This window comes from Salvelinus alpinus, chromosome 20 (assembly GCF_045679555.1).
Source record: "Salvelinus alpinus chromosome 20, SLU_Salpinus.1, whole genome shotgun sequence".
Lineage (NCBI taxonomy): Eukaryota > Metazoa > Chordata > Actinopteri > Salmoniformes > Salmonidae > Salvelinus > Salvelinus alpinus.
The window spans coordinates 45005930-45021636 of NC_092105.1; the positions used below are offsets into that span (position 1 = coordinate 45005930).

The 15707-nt window shown below is 42.3% G+C and overlaps 1 protein-coding gene across 5 annotated transcripts in view; it reads left to right on the top strand.

The window, feature by feature from the left end:
* The window catches only part of LOC139546988 (double-stranded RNA-specific editase 1-like), a 192198-nt gene that overhangs the window by 16983 nt on the left and 159508 nt on the right, over positions 1-15707 (top strand). The gene's annotated exons all lie outside the window — the stretch shown is intronic.

The window sequence follows — 15707 nt, forward strand, 5'->3', positions numbered from 1 at the left end:
TCTCTCCCCTCTATATACAGTGGGGAGAACAAGTATTTGATACACTGCCGATTTTGCAGGTTTTCCTACTTACAAAGCATGTAGAGGTCTGTCATTTTTATCATAGGTACACTTCAACTGTGAGAGACGGAATCTAAAACAAAAATCCAGAAAATCACATTGTATGATTTTTAAGTAATTAATTTGCATTTTATTGCATGACATAAGTATTTGATCACCTACCAACCAGTAAGAATTCCGGCTCTCACAGACCTGTTAGTTTTTCTTTAAGAAGCCCTCCTGTTCTCCACTCATTACCTGTATTAACTGCACCTGTTTGAACTCGTTACCTGTATAAAAGACACCTGTCCACACACTCAATCAAACAGACTCCAACCTCTCCACAATGGCCAAGACCAGAGAGCTGTGTAAGGACATCAGGGATAAATTGTAGACCTGTACAAGGCTGGGATGGGCTACAGGACAATAGCCAAGCAGCTTGGTGAGAAGGCAACAACTGTTGGCACAATTATTAGAAAATGGAAGAAGTTCAAGATGACAGTCAATCACCCTCGGTCTGGGGCTCCATGCAAGATATCACCTCGTGGGGCATCAATGATCATGAGGAATGTGAGGGATCAGCCCAGAACTACACGGCAGGACCTGGTCAATGACCTGAAGAGAGCTGGGACCACAGTCTCAAAGAAAACCATTAGTAACACACTACGCCGTCATGGATTAAAATCCTGCAGCACACGCAAGGTCCCCCTGCTCAAGCCAGCGCATGTCCAGGCCCGTCTGAAGTTTGCCAATGACCATCTGGATGATCCAGAGGAGGAATGGGAGAAGGTCATGTGGTCTGATGAGACAAAAATAGAGCTTTTTGCTCTAAACTCCACTCGCCGTGTTTGGAGGAATAGAAGGATGAGTACAACCCCAAGAACACCATCCCAACCGTGAAGCATGGAGGTGGAAACATCATTCTTTGGGGATGCTTTTCTGCAAAGGGGACAGGACGACTGCACCGTATTGAGGGGAGGATGGATGGGGCCATGTATCGCGAGATCTTGACCAACAACCTCCTTCCCTCAGTAAGAGCATTGAAGATGGGTCGTGGCTGGGTCTTCCAGCATGACAACGACCCGAAACACACAGCCAGGGCAACTAAGGAGTGGCTCCGTAAGAAGCATCTCAAGGTCCTGGAGTGGCCTAGCCAGTCTCCAGACCTGAACCCAATAGAAAATCTTTGGAGGGAGCCGAAAGTCCGTATTGCCCAGCGACAGCCCCGAAACCTGAAGGATCTGGAGAAGGTCTGTATGGAGGAGTGGGCCAAAATCCCTGCTGCAGTGTGTGCAAACCTGGTCAAGAACTACAGGAAACGTATGATCTCTGTAATTGCAAACTAAGGTTTCTGTACCAAATATTCAGTTCTGCTTTTCTGATGTATCAAATACTTATGTCATGCAATAAAATGCTAATTAATTAATTAAAAATCATACAATGTGATTTTCTGGATTTTTGTTTTAGATTCCTTCTCTCACAGTTGAAGTGTACCTATGATAAAAATTACAGACCTCTACATGCTTTGTAAGTAGGAAAACCTGCAAAATTGTCAGTGTATCAAATACGTGTTCTCCCCACTGTACATACGTGTGTGTGTGTGTGTGTATGCTACAGAAGATAAGGCACTTATTTTCTTGGAACGCAAACATGTCCAAAGTTATTATTTGTAAGGAAAACAACAATGAAGGCAATGCGTGTGCCAGCCAGAAAATGTGCCAGGGGAAACATTTGTGCTAGACTGCGCAAATGTCTGCATACTTGATCTTGGGAAACTCTGGGGAGGTGCTTGGGCTCTCATTGAAAAGTTCAGTAAAGCCTCAAACATAAATTGTTCGCAACAGTGGAATGGGCCACTTCTATGTACATTTTATTAGGCGCAACACACCTCAATTCAAACTGTAAGAAAATAAAACTTTTTCGAATATAATAGAAAAATAGCATATAGACAATTAGCAGGCAGCGTTTTGGTTTGAGGGCAGCGTGGGTTTACTGTCCTGTTGTGTAACAATCATATTTTGGAACAGTGAGTGTATTCTGAGGCTAGGGTGACCGTTAGAGATATTTGGCGTGAGGTTAAAGGGTAACAACACCCCAAAATAAAATACATATTTTGGTTAAAAAAAATACTGCTAAACCTTTTTTTTTTTTCAACATTGCATTTATTTTCAAGACAATGTAAGCTATATACTTAATTTGATTTAATTAAAAACCGAATTTGAAGAACAAATATCGTGGCAATTCATGTCTTTCAGTACAACTGTAAATAAGACTTTAATCTTGAAGACAGGATGACGGTTTAATGTTCTCTTAGAAAATAGTCCTGATCATATAGGCCTAGAAAATATCCAAAACAACTAACAATACACTGAATTTAAACTGTAAAGTCATATCTTTTCTAGACAATACCACAACACATTTTCCCAATCTGATAGGTAAATGCAATTTAAAGTATTCAATTTCGCATGGAATCAAGGCATTAGAAGTTCCAGAGGCCACCAAAATAGGACTCCTTGGGCAAAACATGTAAAACCCGGGGGGTCACCTGGCTGGCTACCCTATGTAGTTGTGGAAAACACTGCTTTCTCAGACACCGCTTGGCATATACGACCTGGATGGCTGGGAGCTTGCCCCCAGTGATGTGCTGGGGTGTCCGCACCACCCTCTCTGTAGAGTCTTCCCCAGGATCTGGGCGGTCATGCAAAATCGTTTCAGCCTCCTGAGGGAGAAGACACATTGTCGTGCCTTCTTCACGACTGTTCTGGTGTGAGGATCATGTTCAGTCGCCAATGATGTGAACATCGAGAAACTTGAAGCTCTTGACTCTCTCCACTGTGGCCCTGTGGATGGGGGTGTTTACCCCCTCTTGATTCCTTTAGTCCATGATCAGCTCTTTGGTCTTGCTGATGTTGAGGGAGAAGTTGTTGTTGTTGTTCTGGCACCACATTGACAGTTCTTTAACCTCCTCCTTGTAAGCTGTCTGTCTTATCACCATTAGTGATCAGGCCTACCATGTGTCATTAACAACTTTTTTATGTCGTTTTTTTGTATTTATTTTTTCCCCCTTTTTCTCCCCAATTTCGTGGTATCCAATTGGTAGTTAGTCTTGTCCGATTGCTGCAACTCCCGTACGGACTTGGGAAAGGCGACGGTTGGGAGCCGTGCGTCCTCCGAAACCCAACCAAGCCACACTGCTTCTTGACACTGCCTGCTTAACCAGGAAGCAAGCCGCATCAATGTGTCGGAGGAAACACTGTACACCTGGCGACCTTGTCAGCGTGCATGCGCCCAGCCTGCCACAGAAGTTGCAAGAGCGCGATGGGACAAGGACATCCCTGCCGGCCAAACCCTCCCCTATCCCGGACACCTCTGGGCCAATTGTGCGCCACCCCATGGGTCTCCCAGTCACGGCCGGCTGTGACAGAGCTTGGACTCGAACCAGGATCTCTAGTGCCACAGCTAGCACTGTGATGCAGTGCCTTAGAACGTTGTGCCACTCGGGGAGGCTGTCATTAACAAAATTGATGGCGTTGGAGTCGTGCGTGGCCCCACAGTCGTGGGTAAATGGACTACAGGAGGGTAAGCACACACCCCTGGGGGTGGCCCTTGTTGTGGGTCAGTGTGTCGGAGGTGTTGCCAACTCTCTCAACCTGGGGCTCATCAGGAAGTTCAGGATCCTGTTGCAGAGGGATGAGTTCAGTCCGAGGGCACTATGGTGTTGAACGCTGAGCTTTAGTGTCCAGGTGGGCTAGGGCAGTGCAATTGAGATTGCATCGTCTGTATAACTTTTGGGGCGTAGTGCAAATTGGAGTGGGTCTAGGATGACGGAGGGGATGTGTGCCATGACCAGCCTTTAAAAGCACTTCATGATTACAGATATTACAGGTAGTTATTGTGGCAGGTCGCCTTAGAGTGCTTGGGAACAGGAATGATGGTCAGTTTGAGACAAGTGGGGATTACAGACTCTGCAAGGTTGAAAATGACCGTGAGGATGCCTGCCTGCTGGTCTGCCCATGTTTGAAGAACACACCCTGACTACTGTTTGGCCCCATGGCCTTGAGTGTTGACCAGATTAAAAACTTTACTCACGTTGGCCTCGGAGAGCAAGATCACCCAGTGTTTTGAGATGGCGGGGACCCTCTTGCACGGCTGTGTTTTTGTCGAAGCGTGTATAAAAGGCATTGAGTTCGTCTGGTAGAGGCATTGTTGGATAGATCACGGCTAGATCTACCTTTTGTAATCCGTAATGGACTGTAGCCCCTGCCACGTCGAACATTGGAGACGTTGTAATAGGATTCCACCTTGTTCCTATATTGTCCTTTTGCCTGCTCTGCAGAGGTCGTAGCGGGACTTCTTGTACGTGTTCCTGTCCTCAGCCATAGCCTCGGGGTTGGCTGCGATATCCCTGTGTGCGGTAGCTCTGTCCTTTAGCTTAGGGCATACGTCTGTGTTAATCCAGGGCTTTTGATTGGGGAAGCAGCGACCCTTCACTGTGGGGACATCGTCGCAACATTTTCCTGATGAAACCCGAGACTGAGGTGGTTAGCTCATCGACGCTATTGGCGGAGTCCGGGAAACATATTCCAGTCAGTGCAAAGCAGTCCTGCTACATAGTCTCCGATTCAGAGGATAATTTCTCTAATAGTCTGCTTGTTTATAGTTTGTGCCAGCTTGTTGTCCTGAGGTGGAGAACAGTCACGATAACAGGAACTCTCTCAGGAGGTAGGAGGGTCGTCATTTCACTATTGGGTATTCCAAGATGGGTGAACAATTGTTTGAGACTTTCACTGTACTAAAGTCTCCACACCATATGTTGTTAATGATAGGACAACCCCTCCCCCTCTGGATTTCCCAGAATCCGATGACCTGTCCGCTTGGTGATATGAGAATCCATCAAGTTGGATAGCCATGGGTGATATCTTGTCCGAACGTTGTCAATCATAAGAAATTATAGCGAATACATTTGTTGCAAAAACGGTAAGGTGAAAGCCAAAATAATCACAAAATTGGGTCGGAGTTCTCAACAGAATTGTACATTTTGATCACTTAAAGATCCCGCACAGCCATCATATTTCCTGAATAAAAATAGCTTTTCATTTACCAAAACATCACCCATAAGAAATGGTACCTTTTCTCTCCTCTCTAACTATCAGGAAACCTGAAAAGAAACAGGCTGAGGGGACTGGGAGCTTATATTCATGCGCTAGCCTTGACTGACTCTTTGAAATGCCCTTGTGGTTGTTGCCAGGTAACAATGTAAACAATGGGCCGCATGTCATTGATGACAAGGTAAACCAATAATCTGAGTTGATATTCCCGTAATATGGAATTCCCTTAGACCACGCCCACAAATTGGGGAATACCTTTCTTTCCTTTTGACCCCCATTGTCAAAGAGACAACTTCATCGTAGATTTTTTTATTTTTATATACAGTGGGGAGAACAAGTATTTGATACACTGCCGATTTTGCAGGTTTTACTACTTACAAAGCATGTAGAGGTCTGTAATTTTTATCATAGGTACACTTCAACTGTGAGAGACGGAATCTAAAACAAAAATCCAGAAAATCACATTGTATGATTTTTAAGTAATTAATTTGCATTTTATTGCATGACATAAGTATTTGATACATCAGAAAAGCAGAACTTCATATTTGGTACAGAAACCTTGGTTTGCAATTACAGAGATCATACGTTTCCTGTAGTTCTTGACCAGGTTTGCACACACTGCAGCAGGGTTTTTTGGCCCACTCCTCCATACAGACCTTCTCCAGATCCTTTAGGTTTCGGGGCTGTCGCTGGGCAATATGGACTTTCAGCTCCCTCCAAAGATTTTCTATTGGGTTCAGGTCTGGAGACTAGCTAGGCCACTCCAGGACCTTGAGATGCTTCTTACGGAGCCACTCCTTAGTTTCCCTGGCTGTGTGTTTCGGGTCGTTGTCATGCTGGAAGACCCAGTCACGACCCATCTTCAATTCTCTTACTGAGGGAAGGAGGTTGTTGGCCAAGATCTCGCGATACATGGCCCCATCCATCCTCCCCTCAATACGGTGCAGTCGTCCTGTCCCCTTTGCAGAAAAGCATCCCCAGAGAATGATGTTTCTACCTCCATGCTTCACGGTTGGGATGGTGTTCTTGGGGTTGTACTCATCCTTCTTCTTCCTCCAAACAGGGCGAGTGGAGTTTAGACCAAAAAGCTCTATTTTTGTCTCATCAGACCACATGATCTTCTCCCATTCCTCCTCTGGATCATCCAGATGGTCATTGGCAAACTTCAGACGGGCCTGGACATGCGCTGGCTTGAGCAGGGGGACCTTGCGTGTGCTGCAGGATTTTAATCCATGACGGCGTAGTGTGTTACTAATGGTTTTCTTTGAGACTGTGGTCCCAGCTCTCTTCAGGTCATTGACCAGGTCCTGCCGTGTAGTTCTGGGCTGATCCCTCACATTCCTCATGATCATTGATGCCCCACGAGGTGAGATCTTGCATGGAGCCCCAGACCGAGGGTGATTGACTGTCATCTTCAACTTCTTCCATTTTCTAATAATTGCGCCAACAGTTGTTGCCTTCTCACCAAGCTGCTTGCCTATTGTCCTGTAGCCCATCCCAGCCTTGTACAGGTCTACAATTTATCCCTGATGTCCTTACACAGCTCTCTGGTCTTGGCCATTGTGGAGAGGTTGGAGTCTGTTTGATTGAGTGTGTGGACAGGTGTCTTTTATACAGGTAACGAGTTCAAACAGGTGCAGTTAATACAGGTAATGAGTGGAGAACAGGAGGGCTTCTTAAAGAAAAACTAACAGGTCTGTGAGAGCCGGAATTCTTACTGGTTGGTAGGTGATCAAATACTTATGTCATGCAATAAAATGCAAATTAATTACTTAAAAATCATACAATGTGATTTTCTGGATTTTTGTTTTAGATTCCGTCTCTCACAGTTGAAGTGTACCTATGATAAAAATTACAGACCTCTACATGCTTTGTAAGTAGGAAAACCTGCAAAATCAGCAGTGTATCAAATACTTGTTCTCCCCACTGTGTATATATATATATATATATATATATATATATATATATATATACAGAAATATCAAAACATACCAATAAACTGCTGTGTTGTCAACCAGGTAAAAATCCCAAACTACAGTTTGCATTGCTCCCATGCATAGCCATGGGAAGTAGGGATGCTGCAAAAACCCTAAACATCCACATCAAAAAAAAGTATTGATCAAATAACATGGAAAACAACCACTTTTTTGTGCGATATTAATTTGCCATCCTTACAAACCACTTAATGTAAATGTACATTACTGTACTGTACATAGGCTGGTCATTTAGGTTTGTACCTGTAGACTTTCCATCACCATGAAGAAAAACAATGACCAATACAGTTACGCATAAAAGGTTCTAGACCTTGCTTTGTCCCACCCAGGTCAACTGCATATCCCTGGAAAGCTTATCACATTGGCTACAAGACTGTCAAGGTGCCATTGTAGCCAATCCCCTGTGTAATGGATGCCTGTTGCGCGTAAGGAGGCAACATATTTTTCATGCGCCAAGATAGTCACTCGGTGGACATTCGATGTTGCCATTAAGTCATCCATTGGCACTAGGCTAGATTCGTTCCTACCAACCTAAGGATTCATTTCATACCCCTCACGTAGGTATAGCTGAAGCACAGGCCACATCGAAGCTTACCTTGTAAGATGTTTGGTGAAAACGTTTTGACTCTTGGCTGGTGATCAATAATGGTAGGTCACAGGCAGACAAATAAGACATCCTCATGATCTGTGGAGTCCCGGCTTTCGGTGTGTGTATAGACATATTCCGTGTTTTATTTTGTTTATGCTTCACAACGCTAACTGGAATGTAGGCAGCAGTCATCTTGAAATTACAGTTGAAATTGGAAGTTTACATGCATCTTAGCCAAATGCATTTAAACTCAGTTTCACAATTCCTGACATCTAATCCTAGTAAAAATGCCCTGTCTTAGGTCAGTTAGGATCACCACTTTATTTTAAGAATGTGAAATATGTCAGAATAAATGGTAGAGTGATTTATTTCAGCTTATATTTCTTTCATCACATTCCCAGTGGGTCAGAAGTTTACATACACCTAGTTAGTATTTGGAAGCATTGCCTTTTTATATTGTTTAACTTGGGTCAAATGTTTTGGGTAGCCTTTCACTAGCTTCCCACAATAAGTTGGGTGAATTTTCCCATTCCTTCTGACAGAGCTGGTGTAACTGAGTCAGGTTTGTAGGCCTCTTTGCTCGCACACGCTTTTTCAGTACTGCCCACAAATTTTCTATAGGATTGAGGTCAGGGCTTTGGGATTGCCACTCCAATACCTTGACTTTGTTGTTCTTAAGCCATTTTGCCACAACTTTGGAAGTATGCTTGGGGTCATTGTCCATTTGGAAGACCCATTTGGAACCAAGCTTTAACTTCCTGACTGATGTCTTGAGATGTTGCTTGAATATATCCACATAATTTTCCTTCCCTCATGATGCCATCTATTTTGTGAAGTGCACCAGTCCCTCCTGCAGCAAAGAACCCTCACAACATGATGCTGCCACCCCCGTGCTTCACGGTTGGGATGGTGTTCTTTGGCTTGCAAGCCTCCCCCTTTGTCCTCCAAATATAACGATGGCCATTATGGCCAAACAGTTATATTTTTGTTTCATCAGACATTTCTCCAAAAAGTATGAAATTTGTCCCTATGTGCAGTTGCAAACCGTAGTCTGGCTTTTTCATGGTGCTTTTGGAGCAGTGGCTTCTTCCTTGCTGAGCGGCCTTTCAGGTTGTCGATATAGGACTCGTTTCACTGTGATATATATACTTTTGTACCTGTTTCCTCCAGCATCTTCACAAGGTCCTTTGCTGCTGTTCTGGGATTGATTTGCACTTTTCGCACCAAAGTATGTTCATCTCTTGGAGACAGAACAAGTCTTCTTCCTGAGTGGTATGATGGCTGCGTGGTCCCATGGTGTTTATACTTGCGTACTATTGTTTGTACAGATGAACGTGGTACCTTCAGGCGTTTGGAAATTGCTCACAAGGATGGACCAGACTTGTGGAGGTCTACCATTTTTATTCTGAGGTCTTGGCTGTATTCTTTTGATTTTCCCATGATGTCAAGCAAAGAGGCACTGAGTTTGAAGGTAGGCCTTGAAATACATCCACAGGTACACCTCCAATTGACTCAAATGATGTCAATTAGCCTATCAGAAGCTTCTAAAGCCATGACATTTTCTGTAATTTCCCCAGCTTTTTACATGCACGAATTTGACTGTGCCTTTTAAACTTTGGACCCACTAGAAGTGTGATCCTAATTCACTCACATCGGCTTCGGAGAGCGTGATCACACAGTCGTCCGGAACAGCTGGTGCTCTCTTGCATGCTTCCGTGTTGCTTGCCTCGAAGCGCGCATAGAAGTCATTTAGCTCATCTGGTAGGCTCGCTACACTGGGCAGCTCACGGCTTTGCTTCCCTTTGTAGTCTAAAATTTTCAAGCCTTGCCACATCCGACGAGCGTTGGAGACGGTGTAGTAGGATTCAATTTTAGTCCTGTATTGACGCTTTGCCTGTTTGATGGTTTGTCGTAGGGCATAGCGGGATTTATTATAATCTTCCGGGTTAGATTCCCACTCCTTGAAAGCGTTAGCTCTACCCTTTAGCTCATTGCGGATGTTGCTTATAATCCATTGCTTCTGGTTGGGGTATGTACGTACGGTCACTGTTGGGAAGACGTCATCGATGCACTTATTGATGAAGCCAGTGACTGTTGTGGTGTACTCCTCAATGCCATCGGAAGAATCCTGGAACATATTCCAGTCTGTGCAAGTAAAACAGTCCTGTAGCTCAGCATCTGCATCATCTGACCACTTCCGTATTGAGCTTGTCACTGGTACTTCCTGCTCTAGTTTTTGCTTGTTAGCGGGAATCAGAAGGATTGAATTATTGTCAGATTTGCCAAATGGAGGGTATGAGAAACCTTTCTACGTGTCTCTGTGTGGAGTGAAGGTGGTCTAGAGTATTTTTATTTAACATATTTATTTTTCTCCCCCCTCTCTGGTTGCACATGTAACATGCTGGTAGAAAATAGGTAAACCAGATTTAAGTTTCCCTGCATTAAAGTCCCCTGCCATTAGGAGCGCCGCCTCTGGATGAGCATTTTCTTGTTTGCTTATGGCCTTAGGCCGCACTCAACAAGCTGTATAAGTGCCGGCATCGGTTTGTGGTGTTAAATAGACAGCTACGAAAATATATAGTGTGGTCTACAGCTTATCATGGCATATTCAAGCTCAGGCTAGCAAAACCTTGAGACTTCATTAATATTAGATTCCGTGCACCAGCTGTTCTTGACAAATAGACACAGACCACCACCATTTGTCTTACCGGAGGCAGCTGTTCTATCTTGCCGATGCACGGACAACCCAGCCAGCTGTATGTTATCCATGTTGTCATTCATCCACTAATGTAGCATAGTGGCTATAAATAAATAGGCTGAAGCATGGGGTTGCTGATCTGAATTTACCCTATTTGGCCAATCATTAAACAGATCTCGAATGTGATCTTAACTAGTTAGCATCCTGTTGCTGAATTGAATGTACCAAAAACATGCATAAACAGTGAATATAATGTAGGCCTACCTATAAGGGAAACTTTATTTTATTGTATTTTTTTATTTAACGAGGCAAGTGAGTTAAGAAATTATTATTTACAATGACTGCCTTAAAATGTAACCCACCACCTGTGGTAACACGCCTGTAATTCTGACAGAAACCAATTTGTCACCATTCCCCCACCCCATTTTGCCCCAAGGTACCCTACAATTGACCCTTGTTCCCCCCCACTCTCCCCTATGCACTAATGGTGAATTACAGAGCTGTAACTTGCTTCTGCTAAAAACTCTGGGTTTAAAATGGTGCAGTTCGCGCATATTTAGGAGTTGAGAAATACATACATTAGGAATGGAATGCTTGTAGCCCCCGCTTAAAAAAGAAATAAAGGTCATTAAAACGGCTGTTTTCGCAATTGCATGAATTGTTGTGCATTGACTGCTTGTCAGAAGGCATGATTCTATCCCTATGGCACTCGTAACTTGAATGTGTCTCGAAAGGAATATTTATCTTACGTGGAACACACAACAAACCGACAAGATAAATAGAAACTATTATGGGGTTGTCAGATATTTTTTTTTATTCATTGCTCATTTTGTTTGCAGAGGAAAAGTAAATGTGGACCGTTCTAGCAGCAATGATTTTGCCGTGGAGCAGCGCCACAGCAAAATGACTGTAGCGGAAATACTGCATGCTCCTATGAACTTCGCACGGTGGTGCTCATCGGTCTTTTTTTAGATGGAAAGGTCTTGAAATGTTTCCGGGAAAAAACACATCAAGATGCCTCCGTCTAATTTGACGCGTTCCAGGACAAACTCGTATTGCTGACATGATAGACGGGACTCATGTATCTCAATAACTCATTAAATTCCCTTGTGGGGTATGTGTAGATATATTTAATTTACTTGTTCTATTGCTGATAAGGCAGAGTGTTCTCGTCATGCATAGTAGTCGATCCTAAACCGGTACCTCTACAAAATTGTGTCAGAGAAGAGGCATCTGGGTTCGGTAGTTTAAATGTTCCATTATCGGTGCAATACATTCCAAAGCCCGTGTCGGCTGACATCCGTTTGCAATTCCTGAGGTGAAATGCAAAAGGATGTACTGCCTGTGTTTTTGAATATGGACAATTACAAACATATGACTTTAAGTGGTTGGAATGCAGGTATTTTTATTAAAACCAGCCATGCCATCAGATAATCTAATGTTCTCAATGTTTTTGGGTGCTTTTCAAGTCGATGCCATTTATAGTCATAAAGAGGCTTGTAGATTTTTGGGCTGGAATAATTTTTTTGAAATTAACGTTGCTTTAAGGCAGCCCGCCGCACCTCTCTGATTCAGAGGGGTTGGGTTAAAAGCGGAAGACACATTTCGGGTTGAATGCATTCAGTTGTACAACTGATTAGGTATCACCCTTTCCCTTCCCTAGATGCAGTTTTTGAGTGCATGTATCCTCCGAAGATGGAGAGGGAAAGTTTGTAATGGCTTGATCAGAGGAAGGTGGTCAGGGAGATGGTTGATGAAGACTCACATTTTTTCCGGTATAAAAATGGAATTACAAAGTGTCATCTCTTTTTAAATACACCATAGGTATGCTTTATTGCTTTTCTTTATCTAAAATGATCAGTAGCCTACATAATGTCAATACACATTTTCTCAGATCCATAAAGAATTACTGTGGGAATAAATATCACATATATTGGAATAAAGTTGGCTAATGCAATTGAAGGCATCAAATTGTTGTTCATTGAAACTCCCAAAGTCATCCGATTTGTCATAATGCATTTGAAGCAATAGCTTATACACATGTGGTCAACTATTTAGTGCTGCTTTGAGAGAAGCATGGGGAGTTGTTTTGATAAAATCAATTAATGTCGGATTTTGTCTTTTCACAATCTTCCGTTTGGCTATTGGTTAGGCTACAAATAGGCTGTGGCCATGTTAGCTGAGGTGAGTGCTGCTCATGATCACATTGTCTAGTTGGCTAATGTATTAGCACTGATCAGAACATTTTGCCAACATGTTATGCATCGTAACAAGATTATTTTGTTTTTCCACTCGCAGTTACATAGTAGCCGAGACCTACCCCGACCTAAAAGTTGTGATTTTTGTCTTTAATCAGTGTGATTTTGTTTCCTTGAATCTCCGTCTGTATATTTTGTTAATTATCTTGCTGGGCAAATAAGTGGATATGTGAAAATGAGTAGATAAAGCTATACCATCTGTCACTGATCAGAAACATTTAGCATGCAATAACATAGCCTAAATCAATTTGCAGGTCGCAGTTGTAAATGAGAACTTGTTCTCAACTAGCCTACCTGGTTAAATAAAGGTGAAATAAAAATAAATAAAATAAAAAGTGTAGACCTATTATTTTTGCTCGATCATGTATCGGTAACTCCAAAATCCCGGGACTCCCATGCTTTTGAAAATATAGATTGGTATCATAATGAGGATGCTCTCAATGTAAGATCCTGCTCCGTAACAAAGCGGAGTGAGGGTAGGAAAGAGACACAAGTGTTGGAAAAATATTAATTGGAATTTTTTCTGTTCTGTTTTTATATTATTAGCCTACTTTTTAAAAATATGAGTTTACTGATCAGGGTAAGTGTATTTTTTTAATTGATAATGAACAACCTACAGTGCCTTCAAAAAGTATTCATACCCCTTGACTTCCTCCAAATGTTGTTACAGCATACATTTTAAAATTGATTAAATGTAGATTGTGTGTAGGCCAGTGACCAAAACAATAACCCATAATGTCAAAGTCCAAATCTGCTTAACAAGTCACATATGTTGCATGGACTGACTTTGTGTGCAATAGTGTTTTCAACATGATTTTTTTAAATTACTGCCTCATCTCTGTACCCCACACGTACAATTATCTGTAAGGCCCCTCAGTCGAGCAGTGAATTTCAACCACAAAGACCAAGGACGTATTCCAATGCCTCGCAAAGAAGGGCACCTATTGTTAGATGGTGGGGGGCAGACATTAAATATCCCTTTGAGCATGGTGAAGTTATTAATTACTTTGAATGGTGTATCTATACACCCAGTCACTACAAAGATACAGGCGTACTTCCTAACTCAGTTGCCGGAGAGGAAGGAAACCTCTCAGGGATTTCACCATTTAGTTCATTTTTTCCCATCACTGCTATTAAACTGTGATGGATCAACATTGTAGTTACTCTACAATACTAACCTAATTGACAGCGTGAAAAGAAGGAAGCCTGTACAGAATGAAAATATTCCAAAACATGCAACAAGGTACTAATGTAATGGTGCAAAAAAATTGGCAAAGCAATTCACTTTTTGTCCTGAATACAAAGTGTTGTGTTTGGCGCAAACAAAGCATTACTGAGTACCACACTCCATATGTTCAAGCATAGTGGTGGCTCCATTTTGTGTATGTCTGTATTTGTTAAGGACTGGGGAGTTTTTTTCATGATACAAAATAAACGGAATGGAGCTAAGCACAGTCAAAATCCTAGAGGAAAAACTGGTTTTGTCTGATTTCCACCAGACACTGGGAGATGAATTGACCTTTCAGCAGGACAATATCCTAAAACACAAGGCCACATCTACAATGGCGTTGCTTACCAAAAACACAGTGAAGGTTCCAAAGTGAACAAGATAGTTTTGATTTAAATATATGGCAAAACCTGAAAATGGTTGTCTAGCAATGATCAACAATCGGTTTGTCAGAGGTTTGAAGAAATTTGAAAATAATAATGGGGAAATGTTGCACAATCCATGTCTGGAAAGCTATTAGAGACTTAACCAGAACGACTCACAGCTGTAATCACTGCCAAAGGTGCTTTTACAAGTATTAAGTATTGACTCGGGGGTGTGAATACTTACTGTACGTAAATGAGATTTTCTGTATTTCATTTTCAATAAATTAGCAAAGAAATGTACTATGTTTTCACTTTGTCATTATGGGGTATTGTGTGTAGATGAATGAGAATAAAATGATTTTATCGATTTTGAATTCAGGCTGTAACGCAACAGAATGTGGGAGAAGTCAAGGGGTATGAATACTTTCTGAAGGCTCTAACTATTGATTTCATGTTCAAAATATGCTGTTCTTTTGAAAATATATGTTTTATTAGTCTTATGATGTTGCTTAGGACATGTATGTGTTCATACATACTCCCATTCGTGCACATGTCGGCAAGTTTAGGAGAGATTAAAAAGGTTTATTTGTGTTAAAAATGGGACTGTATGAATTAGCTTCTTACAGGCAAAATACCATAACGTCTGTCTAAAGGATATTATTGTGATGGTCAATCCTGATGCTTCTCTGTGTCATTTCAGTTTTATTTGGTGCTCTCCAGCTGCTCTCCCTCTATCTGTGTGTTTTCAGGGTCATGTCACAATGAGGAGATACTGTTTCTGAATTGGCTGTGATAATGTAATGGGGAGAATAAACCTTGTCAGAAGAATGAGAAGTGCGTTGCGGACGAGCAGCCGGTTCCTGTTTCGTTACCGATATATCTTGTCCGCCTGGTTTAGAACGTTTATCGATTTTATAGCTCCGGGTTTACTTATGTTTTCATTTCAAGGGTTTGACAGCACCCCCCCCCCCCTTTCCCCAGGTCTTTCATGTACGCTCTGTAGTTTGTTTTTCTAGGTTATGTCAATCTCTGAGCCCAGTTTGGTTCACAAATGCTATTGTTGCTTTCTCAGCTCGAGCTGCACCGGCCTCAGATCCTCTTCTCCTGCGGGGTCAAAGGGCACCAAGACTCATAGGCTGCCTGCAGGATTTTAAGTTAACTATGGTAAAGTAAAATGTTGAAAGGAAGATGGCTCCAAGCAACTTTTTTTTGTTTGTCCTTTTTAGCAATGATCGGAGCCCATCAGAGAGAAGGCATTGGGCCCATTTTAAATAACCTTTACGTAAACACATATCAAATGACAGGCAGTACTCTATAGTACACTACCTTTGCCCGGAACCATAAGTTTCTGGACAAAAGTATTGCACTATATGAAGGCTATATGAAGGTCTTATTCTAGGCATGGAACTTGCTAACGTAATCAACCCA